Raw genomic sequence first — 14,699 nt, forward strand, 5'->3', positions numbered from 1 at the left:
AGAATTATCTTTTGCTCATGAACACAAAAAAGCTGTGTGGTCTTCATGGAATGTCCTACACATCTGCCTATCAGATCTTCAGCCAAACACATAAACATACAGTACACACAAGCACAGTTGTGTTTCCATAACTTCAGAGGACATCACATCGATTTATATTAATTTCCTGGAACCTCGTACCATTCTAACCTGACCGTAGCCCCAGTCTATCATTTGAAAATGTTATGATTTAGGTTAAAGAGAGTGTGTTTGGTTGTCTGTGTCCCTGTGATAGACTGGTGACCTGTCCAGGTGAACCCTGCCTTTGCGCTAAATCAGCTGGGATACACTCCAGCTCCCCATGAGGATAAGCATTACATAGATAATGGATGGATGCTCTTTCTTGATCTCATTTTTCTCTCATGATGAAATCTTAATAAAGTCTAATAATCTGACATAAAGACATAATAATTTCATGATGATGTGTGACGTATTGATAAGAGCACTTAAGTAAATTAACATGTTTGAATAACAACGTTGATTCTGCACTTGAGCACTGTTTGTTTTCTGTAAACAATAATTTTGCTAATGCATGCGGTGCTAAGCAGAATATGACAATGATGACTGGTTTGAATTTCTATGCAATGTTACTGCATTAGATATTAATAAATGCTGATGATGATGATAACTGTACCACTGCTAAAAAGCATCTTCTCTATAGTGACATGTTCCAAAGCAATGAGTATTTCAAAGCTACACCACACAGTTAGCCCCAATTACACGTTTACAGTGTTTTAACACAAACAACATTCAGTCCTGCTGCTCAGTGAAAACGCTACTTAAATCTCTCCATACAACACACACAGACTTGTGTGGCAAAAAGCACACTGACCTTCTGGGTTTAGACTGAAAAACAAGCCTACGCTTCAAAATCATTATCTTACATCGCTAAACAAGAAGCAGATGTTAGGTTTCCTCAATCACATTTCAGTGGAGGGGATGTGGATTTTAACAGGACACATCAGAAATGAGCCATGTCGCACCCTCACCACTCCCCCCCCCAGCAGCATTTGGTCCAAGGCATACTAAAAACTCTCTGCTTGTGTGTGTGTGTGTGTGTGTGTGTGTGTGTGTGTGTGTGTGTGTGTGTGTGTGTGTGTGTGTGTGTGTGTGTGTGTGTGTACTCATGTGGGGGGTTGGAGGAGATCTTCAGAGACAATATAAAAACATACTTGCCCCTCTCCCCACTCCCCTTTCCCTCTTCTTCTTCTTCTTCTCCAGTCATTGGAAAAGTGCCACTCAACAGATGCAGCGATCAAACTTCAGAGCCCTGCAGCAGCTGAATCTGCTACTTTATACAACTAAATCTGCCGCAAAGAGGAAATTGCAATAGAGCATGAGCATTAGAGCATGACAGCTGCTGTCTTTTGTCTTAACTTCAGTTTTACCTATCTTTATATTTTTCTTTCGGTGGGGTCAAGAGAGCTTTTGTTGTTGATGTAAAAACCTTGTGTGCGTGTGTGGCCATGTGTATCTGAACAAGTGATTAAGACTTGGAAATGGTCACTGTTTATGCACTTCCAGGAATTACAGACTTCAAAGCTTTCAAAGCATGGACCTCGGTCCTGCCAGAATCCAATAAAACAATCACAAATTGCTGCTGACTCCTATGAGTGGTAATAAAAAAAATACCCCAGGGTTTCTAGACAAGGCAAGTTTAGAGACATGAGCACTGGGCCTCTGCTCATAACATGCTAGTCTAGATCAACCATCTGCTTCAATTGTCTGAAGAACAAAAACTGGAGGCCATTGTTTGTCTCTGTGTCTCAGATCAACAGAGTAGAAACATGTCTCTAGTTGCCCTCAGTGGGACGCTGACACATTGGTACAGGTAGGGAAGTTGTGAAGTCCTTTTTAGCTCAGTGGTGCGAAGCTAATTAACTGTGACAACAGACTGGTTGTCTGAACCTCCTTCTGTACCAACAGGCTTAAAAATCTATGATATCCATGTCAGCATGCATGAACAAGGAGAGTCAACTGTGACAGCAAATACTCCAGCAAATACTGTGGTGTTCTCATTTGGAGCCACTCCAAATGAGAAGACCACATTTTAATCTTTGATTCACAGAACGTAAAGGAGCCGTGAAAGTTAAAGGCATGTGGTTGAGGTCTAATTTGACAATGCAGCAGGTCAGTAGGGGAGGACTTCTGGCACATTACTGGTTTACTGAATGGAACTCTGACAAGGACATTTCAAGTGCTCCAGAGCAACTCCTTTGCCCATATGGAAGTTCAATAAAAAAGGGGAACCTTTTAAAAATAAAGTGACTTGTGTCTTGCTAATGTTGTATATGTCCACATTTGTGTTTCATATTATCATATCAGTTCATGAAGGAATAGAGCATGGTAAAAAAAACAACTTCAAACCTTATTACAAGAATAAACTTAAACAACAATTATACATATGTATATATATGTATATGTATATATATATATATATACATGAAAACAAATTCTTTCCTAGAGGTTAGCAGTTCTGGTTTATTTATTATTTGTTTTTTTCTATCCATGTTTCTGAGATTTATTAGTTATTCTGACCATATTCTGGTTAAGTCTGAAGTGAAAATTTTAAAAAGAAGAAAAAACTCCTTACCACTGGCCACTGACTTTATTAATTGTAGATTAGGACAACCTTCATCATTTCAGCACTTCAAATAGCTCTGAAAGCATTAAAATTAGAAAATATCTAGACATACACTACTGTATGTATATACACTACTAACCCTAAAGTTTGGGGTCACTTAGAAATGTCCTGAATTTTGAAAGAAAAGCATTTTTCAATAAAAATAATATTAAATCAATCCAAAATAGAGTCTAGACATTGTTAATGTGGTAAATGACTATTCTAGCTGGAAACGACTGATTTTTTAATAGAATATCTACACAGGGGTACAGAGGAACATTTCCAGCAACCATCACGCCTGTGTTCTAATTGTGTTAGCTAATCGTGCTAAAAGACTAATTGATGATTAGAAAACCCTTGTGCAGTTATGTTAGCACATGAATAAAAGTGTGAGTTTTCATGGAAAATATGAAATTGTCTGGATGACCTCAAACTTTTGAATGGTTCTGTATACATTCAACAATATACTGAGGATTTAGTTTTTTTTTTCCTGTCCTTCACCCTAAGGGTCTAAAATGGAAAGACTTCATCCACTCAGTACATGAATGTGCAAAGTTGGTTTGTGACACACAGATGTCCTCCATGCCCATTCCCAGCAACAACCTCTGCAACCTTTTTTTAATACTTAATCTAACAACAATGCTTTTCATTGTCACTGAGCATACATTATGAGGCATACAATGGTTGCATAATGAATAAAGAATATTATTACTGTGCATATTGCAGAGCAAAAAGACTCTTCAGTGATTTGAGTATCTCTAGGGTTGAAAAGCTCTGTATAAGTCCAGACCATATACCATTTGCGTTTCGATAGGTTTTGCTAATACTGGCATTATGGTATTTAAATTCTTCTTATAAATTAAATCAGACTGGTGCTGCTTACTTGCTGATCCTTGAGGATAGATTTATTTTTGAAATTGGCAAACAATAGCTACAGTATGATTTCTGAATAACTACTGGTTTTAGAGGAATTTACATGATGCAGATTGGGGAAAAGGCCTCCAATAGCTGCTGAGTGTTCTTTGTGTCTACCATCTAAATCCAAGGAAAATTGTTTATTTGAAAAGTTGCGCAGTGCAACTTAATATGCAGCTAAATCCAATCATGTCATTGCAGCTAAATTTGTGACAACAGACCAGCAAATATGGTATCCATCATGGACAGGGTGTGAGTTGTTTTTTGACTGCCAAAACTCAGACAGCTTGGAAAACACACAGAATATGGAATGTGTAATTCAGGATGTGAGGAGATACTGGATGGAACCTAGATCATCCTCTGACTGCCCTTGAGCTTATGCTCGATGACAGCATCCTGGGCAACTTTGTAAACTATCAACTAGGGACAGATATCCATGTCTATGATCTCACCACTTAACTGCTACAGTCTGTCTGTCTTAGTTTGTTTGGAATCGTTTTCATTGAGGAGGATCCTGTTGATGTACAGGGTTGATGACTTATTTAACTCCACCACAGCATGTTGTAACTGATGGATGTAGTTTATGGTTGTCATCATTTGTGTATCCAATAGAAGAAAGGTATATGTGTTGCTGTCATTTTCACTTCACTGTCTCTTTATTCAGTGACTCAACAGTTCAGTTACAGCCTGAATGTACACTACAATTCAAAGGTTTGGTCACTTAGAAATGTCTTTATTGTTGAAAGAAAAGCAGTTTTTCCAATGAAGGTATATTAAATTAATCAGAAATACAGTCAATACATTGTTAATTTGGTAAATGACTATTCTAGCTGCAAATGGATGATTTTTAATGGAATATCTCCATAGAGGTACAGAGGAACATTTCCAGCAACCATCACTCCTGTGTTCTGATGCTACATTGTGTTAGCTAATAGTGTTGAAAGGCCAATTGATGATTAGATTAGCAATTATGTTAGCACATGAATAAAAGTGTGAGTTTTCATGTAAAACATGAAATTGTCTGGGCGACTCCAAACTTTTGAATGGTAGTGAATTTCCACACTAAGTCTGAATATAGATGGAAAGAAATAGTAGCCCAAAGACAGGTAATTTAATCTTCATTCACTAAATGTACTGTAGCTTGAAGGCAGAGAAGAAGTTTAGATTTTTTTTGTTTTGCATTCAAATTGCAGTTTAGAACCAATGTGCAAAACCTTTAAGTTTGGACAGCATAATGTAGTCTGTTGAATCCTTAACATAACCTACACACAACGAGATCACCCTACTGCTAAAGTCAGGTGGTTGTGTTTCTCCACCATCCATAGCCCTTATCCCAGCAGCTTTGACACTCTGTGAACTAGTGTGGGGTGACTGGACAGTAACATTGACAATCAGGTTGGCTGAGTCCATCTGTCGTCTCATTCATGACATAATTGTCTGTTTGTTGGACTGACAGTGGCTGGTTGGAGAAATTTAGCATATTTCCCAACCTTGCTGTTAACCTCAGCCAAACATTTACCCAGCAACCCTGAAAAATAGGGGTAGCTACAGACATCTGCCATGACACTTGGTATGCCAGAATATGTCATGTTGTGCTGTGGACAACACTCAGATGATATCCAATCATGCTATGTGAGGCTTTCATTGTACGATACAGAATGCACTTGATTACCCTGCAATATGCAGTTTCTTTAAGCTGATGTCGCTGCAAGGGCCAGGTTTTGTTCTTCATTGTAGAGACAGTAGATTCTTCTATGTTACTGGTAATTTAGTTAAGATAAATTCTTAACTACAAGCCAGTATTTGGATGACACAGTGGTCAGCGGTTAGCACTGTTGCCTCTCAACTAGAGGATCCCTGGTTTGTGTCCCATTCTGGGCCTGGGATCCTTCTGCATGGAGTTTGCATTTTCTCCCTGTGCATGTGTGGGCTTTCTCCAGGTTCTCCGGCTTCCTCACACAGTCCAAAAGCATGCTGAGGTTAATTGGTGATTATAAATTGTCCGTAGGTGTGAATGTGACTGTGATTGTTTGTCTCCATGTGTAGCCTTGTGATAGCCTGGTGATCTGTCCAGGGAGTCTCCTTCCTTCACTCTAAGTCAGCTGGGATAGACTCTAGCCCCCCTATGACCCTAAGGAGGATTAAGCGGTGTATGGACAATGGATGGATGGATAGATAGAAGATAGTATTTCAGTGAACTCTTGCAACAAACATGGAGGATGGATAAAATTGCACTGGTGTCACACTTTTTAAAAAAAGAATTCCCATTAGGCCTCACAGTATGAAACATACTGTCAGTTTTGTTGATGCCCCACTACAGAGCTGTACCCCCACCACATGGTCATGGCATTACTTCGGTTGTCCGCCCTGTAGTTGTAGTATGGGAGAAAGAGCATCAGCACTGTTCTCGCGCTCAGTCTCTCTGGATTAGACTCAGTCATCGGCTCCCTGCTGAGCTGATGCTGACACAAGGTAAACAATAAGAATAACACATGCTGAAACACACACCCCTCGGTGGCCTCTCTCCCCCAGATACACACACAAGGGGAGAATAAATCCTCAAATACAATGAAGGGGGTCCTGACAAGCTTAGTTAGAGCACTGTGCTACTCAGACCACCTTCCTCAACACCCCCATTTAGCTGTTTTGAAAGACTGTCTCAACTTTACACACCACTCCAGTCAGTAACAGCAAATAATGACATGGAGGTCTGCAGTGCCTGGCATCTGAATGTCAGCATGGTGTTGTGTCCCAGTATCCACCATTGATCTTATTTTCCTCTAGTACTCATCTCTGAACTACTTAGTAAGAAATTCTGAACAGGGAAAATGACTAAATGACACTTTGAAGTGCTCTAAGGTAAATAACTGAGCAGTGCATTTCTGACTGTGAACACTGCTTTAACTAGAAAACAGTATTAGCGCACTATCAACTTTCCCTGAGGAAACACTCTGCCAACCAACTGAAAGCCATTTGCCCGAGATCCTCCAAGGGTGGCGGGGGCCGTGGGTTTGGGGGCATTCTGTCACCTCCATCTCATCGCTGCCTCCCCCTGCGTTGTAAATTACCCTGTTTAGGTTCGGAACATCAAATAGCTGGGTAATAACTAGATGAGTCAACCAAATGTCCACCTCTTGCCTCCCTTCCCCCCAGCGCCTTCAGCATCTCACCTTTTTTTCCACTCCTCCCCACCCCCCGCTCCTTTCTTCTAGTATAAAGCACTCTCTCATTTCACAGCTGGGGAAGTCATTGTGCACTGACGCATGGTGTCATCATCAACCTTCACACACACACAAACACTCCAAGACAGCCCAGAGGGTGGCTTCAACAGCTCCTGACCGCTGACCTGTATTGTAGATAACAGGTCTGCTAACTACACTTTATAGGATCCCTTCACCTTCAACTATCACAGCAGTACTGTCACCTTATCAAACAAGCTGCTAACTTTGCTCAAATTCCACACCATGTACTACCCACAAATTGTATACAACACACTGATTTATGTTTCACATTTGGCATACAAGCAATCCACGTACCAAAAAAACTGAACGAAAGATTTGAAATGCAATGCATTGTGGGGCCAATATTCTATCATCAGCAATCTAAATGACTTTTTTTAGTAAGCATTAACTATAATGGGCACATAAACAAAAGCAATAGTGCATTTATTCTGCTAATACATTTACAAACTGTAACGCTTCATCCCTTTACAGAAATCCTGGCGATCAGCACAGTCTGAGAGACACAAGTTGTAGCGTGCTATTCTGAGGGACACGTTATTTTTACTGAAACCTCTCAGTTATTATTAACATCAGCATGTCACAGATTGGTTTACATGACTTCCCCACCATGGTCCTTTTAAAAGCTGACCCCAGCCTGGCAGACATTTTGTCCATCTTTTGAAGTGGGTTTGAGGGCAGGACTGTAAGAGGACTTTAGTGAGTTCACAGCTCCAGACTGACACGTTGCTGAGCAAACGCAAAAATTATTCTTAGACGGGGGACTTTTATGGTAACTATAGCTGATAAGTATGTGGAGGTTTGCGAAAGGTTACCGTTTGTCCTGTAGAAAAGCTTTCGGTCTGCTGTGGAATGTGTTCCCAGACATTTCTGCTATAAGAGCCAACTTCTTTAGATTTTCAGATGGGTTGCTTTAGTGCTTGTGACCAGGAAAACAGGGTGATAGATGGACGAACTGGTGTGTAGAAGACCACACCAGAGGTGGCTTTTCCAAAGCCTCTGAATGATAGATTGACATGACTATTCACTGTGTAGGAGCCTAGCTGAACTTTCCGTCTTCAGTCATCCTTAGAGCAAATCTCTGCAGTTATTAGAGTGTCATATAACCATGCAACCTGAGCACTTCGATAGAGCCTTATTCACTTCTCACTTCTTCACAATAAAATGCCCCAGTCACCCTCAGTTTCACTCTGCTCTGGTCTACACAGAGTTTCTCTGGAAAAGCCATAGAGCTCCTGCTGCATTCTTCAGCTCACCTCAGAGACCTGACGCGCTAACATCTTTACAAGACAACAAGAAGAAAAGAAGTAGCACGTACGTAGGAGTACGGCACATTCTTGTGCAGCTGAGAAGAATCTTAAGCACTTCAGGTCCACACCCAAATTCACACACCAAGAAAGATTTCAAGGTGAGATTTAAATCTATTCCATGGAGCGGAGAGCAATTACAAAAAAAAAAAAAAAAAACCTAATGGGGGAATGAGTATTTTTCCAGGACAATTTGTATGAACACAGAAATGAACCCTACTGCACTGTACCTTCAGAAGGAAGAGCAGTCTTGCCATTAATTCTCACTGTTTGTTTTCACAGCATCATAAACTGACAGAATGAAAGATAAGTGCTTTTCCTTCCTCTCTTTCATCCAAGAGAAACTTCCAGGTAATTCAACTGACGAGTTGAGAAAAATGTATTTTCCCAGAAGATGCCAGGGTAGCCTTTCAGGATGAATGTCTTGTTGCCCCTAACAAAGGAAACTGTAATTATGACCAAGTTTCAAAAAACACTTTGACCAAGAACAAATAAAGGTGTGGTACTAGTTACCTGTACTTTAACTTCTGTGGAGAAGTCAAGCCAAAGGTAGATGTCCCCTAACAGGTTAAAAAAATGACCAATGGTAATGTAAATCACTTCAACAGAGCAATGCACCCACCAAGTCTGAAGTAGATCAGATGTATGGTTGTCAAGATATGTGAGGAGCAGACTGACATACAGACAGAGACTCTTTCATTTACTAGTGAAATCTGTGACAAATCAATTGGAAATGAAGGTCTCTCTGGTACCACAGACATGAGGCCTAAATTTGATCATTAAGGCAAATTTCTGCGATTGTACAGGGTCAGATATAAAGCAACCACCTGTTCTTTTGACTCTTAGTATTAAATAAAGTGTTGTTGTTTGAAGACAAAGATCAGCGCATTGCAGAAATACTAAAATACTGTAGCAATCCCCTCCTTCTACCTAAGACTTCAAGAAGACAGTACAGTGTGTGCATGTCCATCATCAGGTCTCAAGTCTTCTTATTTCCAGATTATCACAAGCAGTTTTAGGGCCAGAGTGGGAGGGTGGGTGGCTGAGGGTCAGCAATCAAAATGAGCTCTTGCAGAGTCTCTGGAGCCTTAAAAGGATCCCCTTCCCCTGAGCAGCAGGCTTCTGATGTAGCGCTTTTTGTCCTCACCTCCCACACCAATAGTCATCAATAGCCAACTCAAATACCACTGAAGTCTATTCAAAGACAGGGGCCCACCCTTGTTATAGATCAGTCAGTCATCGGATAGAGGTTGGAATGTGGGGGGAAATGTGTTTACAAGCGATCTGTCAATCTATCATACTTAGGAGTATTTTTGAGAGTAAGTGAAGAACAAATACAAGCACAAAGTGAAGTTTCAGCTACACAATTTCAAAGTCCCCAACCTTTTATTACTAGTAGTCATTAAACATGGCTTCACTGTTGTGATCCATTAAGGTCATTATTTTTACAATCTGTCACTGATTTAGAAAAGCAAATTTGATGGTTGTGTGATAAATTCACTCACCAACTTCTAGAAGATCTTCTACACTGCCGCCTTACTCATATAACACTGTGTATTACAGTCAGGTTAATTTTGATGCCTTTTGTCAGATTTTTTTTCACAATCTAATACACTAAATATCAATGTCATTTGACATTCTGAGCATTACCCTTTACCCGAAAAGACTTCAGATTCACACTCTTCAGTTCTTGGTAAGAGTAAGGAAATTCTGCTGGATGTTTTGATTGATGACTTAAGATTATTTTGGTTTTTGTTCCTTGATGTTTTCAAGTATGCTTAAGTATACAGTTATTAATCTGCATTTTACATGTCTGGCTGCCCTGTGATGTTTCTATGATGGCTGCTATTGGTGATTTGGATTATTGTTTACAATCCACTGATTATGTCTACCATTTTCTAGACCATATATTTCAAAAATAAATACAGTGCAACCTTTAAGTAGATAATTTCAGTATAATTATTTTTTTACTATGAAGAATATACAAGTCAATATAAAATTAGTTGCACAAACCTTCATCTTGTACAGAGCATCTTGACATTGTCAGTAATTCAGTAACATTGCATTAATGATTGTTATTTGGTCTGGGAAGGTTCTTAATGTGGCAGACCCTCCATGTGGACATGCAAAAGGAGTGGAACTGGGCAGGGACAGGGTGTAGGGGGTAGCTGGAGAAAACCCCAGAGTCTCAGTAAGTCTTAAGCCTGAGAGGACGCCTGTTGCTGCTGTGACTAAGTTGTATGATATACACTGAAGTTTAAAGATTACCCCTTAAAACAGTAACTGTCATTCGAATAACCTCAGTCCATGGCATTATTTCTTACAGAATGCATCAGAAAATGTGGGCACATATGATGATGTATTATTTCTCATTTTAGAATATTTTAAGAACCCCTGTCACCTATTCCTCAGGTTTGCCTTAACCAAGGATGTTGCATTTGGAGGACAAATTGATCAAGTTAAAGTCATGGTAAGAGAAGAGAAATTATGTCTTCTCTTAAAAAACAATACAAACACATTGTAATGTCAGACGCTACCTTCAAAAAGGCATACATTCTACTGTGACTTTACAGTTTGAGTCACACAAAAAATGAAAAAATCAGAAGATATTGATGTAAAACAGATGTTTGGTTTGATATTCAAAATCTGGAATTTCAAGAAGATGTACAAGATTTATAAATACTCTCTAATTTCAGACAAAACAAAAAATTCTCAGAAATCAAATTACAGAGCATGACAGCTGCAGTGTAATCAGAACTTCAGTTTGTTATTGTCTTTATAGAACAAGTACCATGAGCTAGATCAGTTTATTCATGAAATTGTAGTCATTACACAGCTACATGCATAGGAAAACCACCACATATATTCAATATTCGTACCAGTCAAATAAGGTCCCCGTGGACACGTTTGCATTTCTGCCAGTCCATCTGAGAGCAAATCACTGTATAAAGTGGCCATGTGCGTCACAAACCCTGTGGTCTACTGCTTCTTCTGAAAAGACCATTGAGCATCAGGGGAAATGGAATAAGCTCGGCCTCAAGGCTGATTCAACAAATCAGAGCCGTATGTCCAACACAAAAGATAACCCGTCCATGAGTGAAGCTTCTCACACTGTGCACATCTGGAAAAGTCCTTGTTGGTATGAAGGCAGCATGAAAGTTTTATTCACAGTGACTGATCTGTGCATTGCATTAGCCTTTGAAATATTAGACACAGAATTTATCCATAATGTCCAAACACCATTATCTAAACCACTTTGTGGTGTTTGTAAAATTGTGCAGTAAACTGCATGCAAAAAGAAGAGATTTGTACCATGGAAGTACATTCTTCAGGGCAAGGTCAGTTATTATTGTGATGCAATTATCTTTGTGTAAGGTCCATGAATTTGCCTTTTGTGGAAGTCAGACCCGCTTCGCTGGTCTTTCTCAGTAGATGAAACTGGCTCAGGTGTCATTAATTAACCTAAGTGTGGAACGTCAAGCTCAGGATTTCTGGGATTTACATCCATATTAGACAATTTGATTTATTTCCAGTTTCAGATTTCAATGTCACTGCAGAAGTGTGCCTGTTGGGAAGTGTCAGAGGAAGGTAAAGATGCGCTGGTCACAGGGGCTGACTGTTGTACAGGATCTGACTTTCCTGCAGGACATTAGAATTTGTGTCAATTAAAACTGATGCGTTTATCAATTACAGTCTCTCTTTAGCTATAACTAAGGTTTGTGTTCGAGTTACCTAATTCCAAATATACTTTACCCACGCTGTAGTTTTCAGATAGTTTTAAAACATTCAAACAAGACATTATCCACTCTTGAGAGACAAACATTTATCTCCGGTAAGGTTTACCAATAACTTCTTCCTGATGTTGGCTAAAATGGCACTAATATTTGCATAAATGCACTATGTGAAAAACCCACATGGTTTAAAAAGTAAACAATGCACTCATAAGCTACTTAACTTATTCCAATAGCGGTACAGGTGCTGTTTCGTAGAGACAGAAAGTAGGAGAGTCCTTGGAAACCTAAGCACTATCACCTATCTGGCAAAGGCTCTCTGCTTCTAAAGCTCCATTAAAAAGACTACAGCAGTTCTATGGGAGCTGAACATTCAGGCAATGTTTGGTACAGCTTCTTTTCCTGTAGTTCAGGTAGTAGGTTTCAGCTTTGCACATTCCCCAACTGTTTTAGTAAAATATGTGTACTGTATCCAGCAAACCAATTGTAAGTACAGAGCAGCATCTTTACAGAAATCCAACAACAAGAAAGAAAGCTACAATTCTCAAAAAAACACAGCCACAGACCTACCAAAAAGCAAACTACAGAATGAATACAAACATGACATACCAGTTTTTATTCAACATTCAAGGTTTGGACAGATTAATGTCATTACCTGACAGAATGTGAGATGGGAGAAGGAATATCTAGCAAAACTCCTCTGTCTGACATAGAGAGGAAACGTTTATCAACATCTTAAACTTTTCCCTTCTTAACTGACTGCTGATGCTACATCTGGACAAATAGAGGAAATTCACTCCAATCCTGGATCCTGGTTTGCAGAGACATTTTTACAGCCGGGCATATTATTATGCAAGGTTTCAGTCGTTATGGCCAAACAGACAGTGATTCAAAGCAGATGCCCTGTCCCTTATTAAAATCCAAATCCACAGTTTTCTTGTAAGCTTTGCCCAGAGTTTCCAACTGCGCACAACAGTCTTCAATAGCAAACATTTACTGGTGCCCGAAAGTAATTCAAAGACCAAAAATAACGCTTTTCCCTGGGGGAATCATGCCACTACCTATGCTGGCTTCCTAATGGCCAAGAGTCAACACATGGAACCAATACATTATGTAGACAGCTATTAAATGAACTTTGCACAGCTCCTACCCACTTCAGGTAAGTGGAACAATCATGCCTGATTTGCACATGTTGCTTAACGTGTCAAGAAGCAAAAACAGGTCAGGGCCCAACATCATGGTTCATTTTTCTCACAAAGTAAAGGACTGTAGCTAAGTCAGCACATGTACAAGTTAAGCAGTGAGCAAATGCTCATGGAGCACTGCAACAGATATTAGGGTTGCAAATAATAATTATTTTCTCAAATAAAGGTGAACTGTTTTGCTTAGAATACATAAGAAAAGTTCCAAAAGTCTAAGGTGACATCTTAATACTGATGATATAAAGTTTGCTGTAATTCAAAACTAGGAAAAGTGTCAAATAAGAACCATCTGTTTGGCATTTTGATCTAGAAAAGTGCAGAAATTATTCCTTTAACCCTCTTGTCAATTAAGGAATAGATGACAAGAATCTACATGCTACTGACTGACTGTGAAGAACTTGTATCTTTAGCCATGTTTCTATATAATTGTGAAGCAAATGTGAAGCAGACTTTTTAAGTGCTGCAAAATGTATACTCCCATTCAAAAGTCTGCAGTCAATTTCATGTTTTCCATGACAACTCGCACTTTTATTCATGTGCAAACATAACTGCACAAGGGTTTTCTAATCATCAATCAGTCTTTCAACACCATTAGCTAACACAATGTAGCATTAGAACACAGGAGTGATGGTTGCTGGAAATGTTCCTCTGTACCCCTCTGGAGATATTCCATTAAAATCAGCTGTTTCCAAGGAGAATCATCATTTACCACATTACAGTTTTTTTCAATTGCTAACAAGCATTGGTCCAAACTGAAGTCACATGTTCAAAACTCTTAACACAGCCTGCATTTTCATCATGCATCTCAGCTAAACAGATAATCTCATCCCCGAAACTGTTTCTCACCAACAAAACACTTCATACATGTCTCAAAATAGGTAGTGTCTACAGATATGGACCCGTACCCGTAGCCTGTGGACTACGGATACGACACTTTCCATTTGCCAGACAGATACGGACCCGTACGTGAGTCTCGCGAGTGTTAGGGTCAGGTTTAGGGTCCGTACCTGTAGTACCGATGCTACGGATCCGTACCTCCAGTGTCTACTGGCAGTCACGTGACCAGATCTCGCGTATCTGATTGGCAAATGGAAAGTACGGGTCCGTACCTTTAGCAACTACCCTCAAAATAAGCTCCTTCAACCACAACACCAGCAAATAGTCTCACTTTGTAAACAAACGCTCTCACTCTGAAGCACACTCAACTACAAAATACTAACAACAGAGAGCATTACATGAAATTAATTGAGATCTTTCAAGTTTGAATGATTTCTTTTTAGATAAATCAGTATTTTAATATAAAAAAGGATCTTTGCACTTTGAGTGTTCTAAATCATTGTAATATATTGCAACAAAAATGAATCAGGAATGCAGCAGTTTACTTCAACAACACTGACGTATTTTCTCTGTGCCTTTGCATCGGGACTTTGGGACCTTACAAAAAAATAAAGTTTATTGTAAACAAAAAAAAATGCAGAATCTCAGAATTCAGGGGGCAGAATAGAAATCAAGAGATAAAAGTGAAAAACCAACAACATGTACATGTATACTGTAACATTCACACCCTGTCTTCTGCATATATCCACATGTTTTCATCCACGTCACATCTGATGTCTTCTCTCGTGATGCACTGTGGGTGGAAC

Source organism: Acanthochromis polyacanthus, chromosome 15, assembly GCF_021347895.1.
Source record: "Acanthochromis polyacanthus isolate Apoly-LR-REF ecotype Palm Island chromosome 15, KAUST_Apoly_ChrSc, whole genome shotgun sequence".
NCBI classification, from domain to species: Eukaryota; Metazoa; Chordata; class Actinopteri; family Pomacentridae; genus Acanthochromis; species Acanthochromis polyacanthus.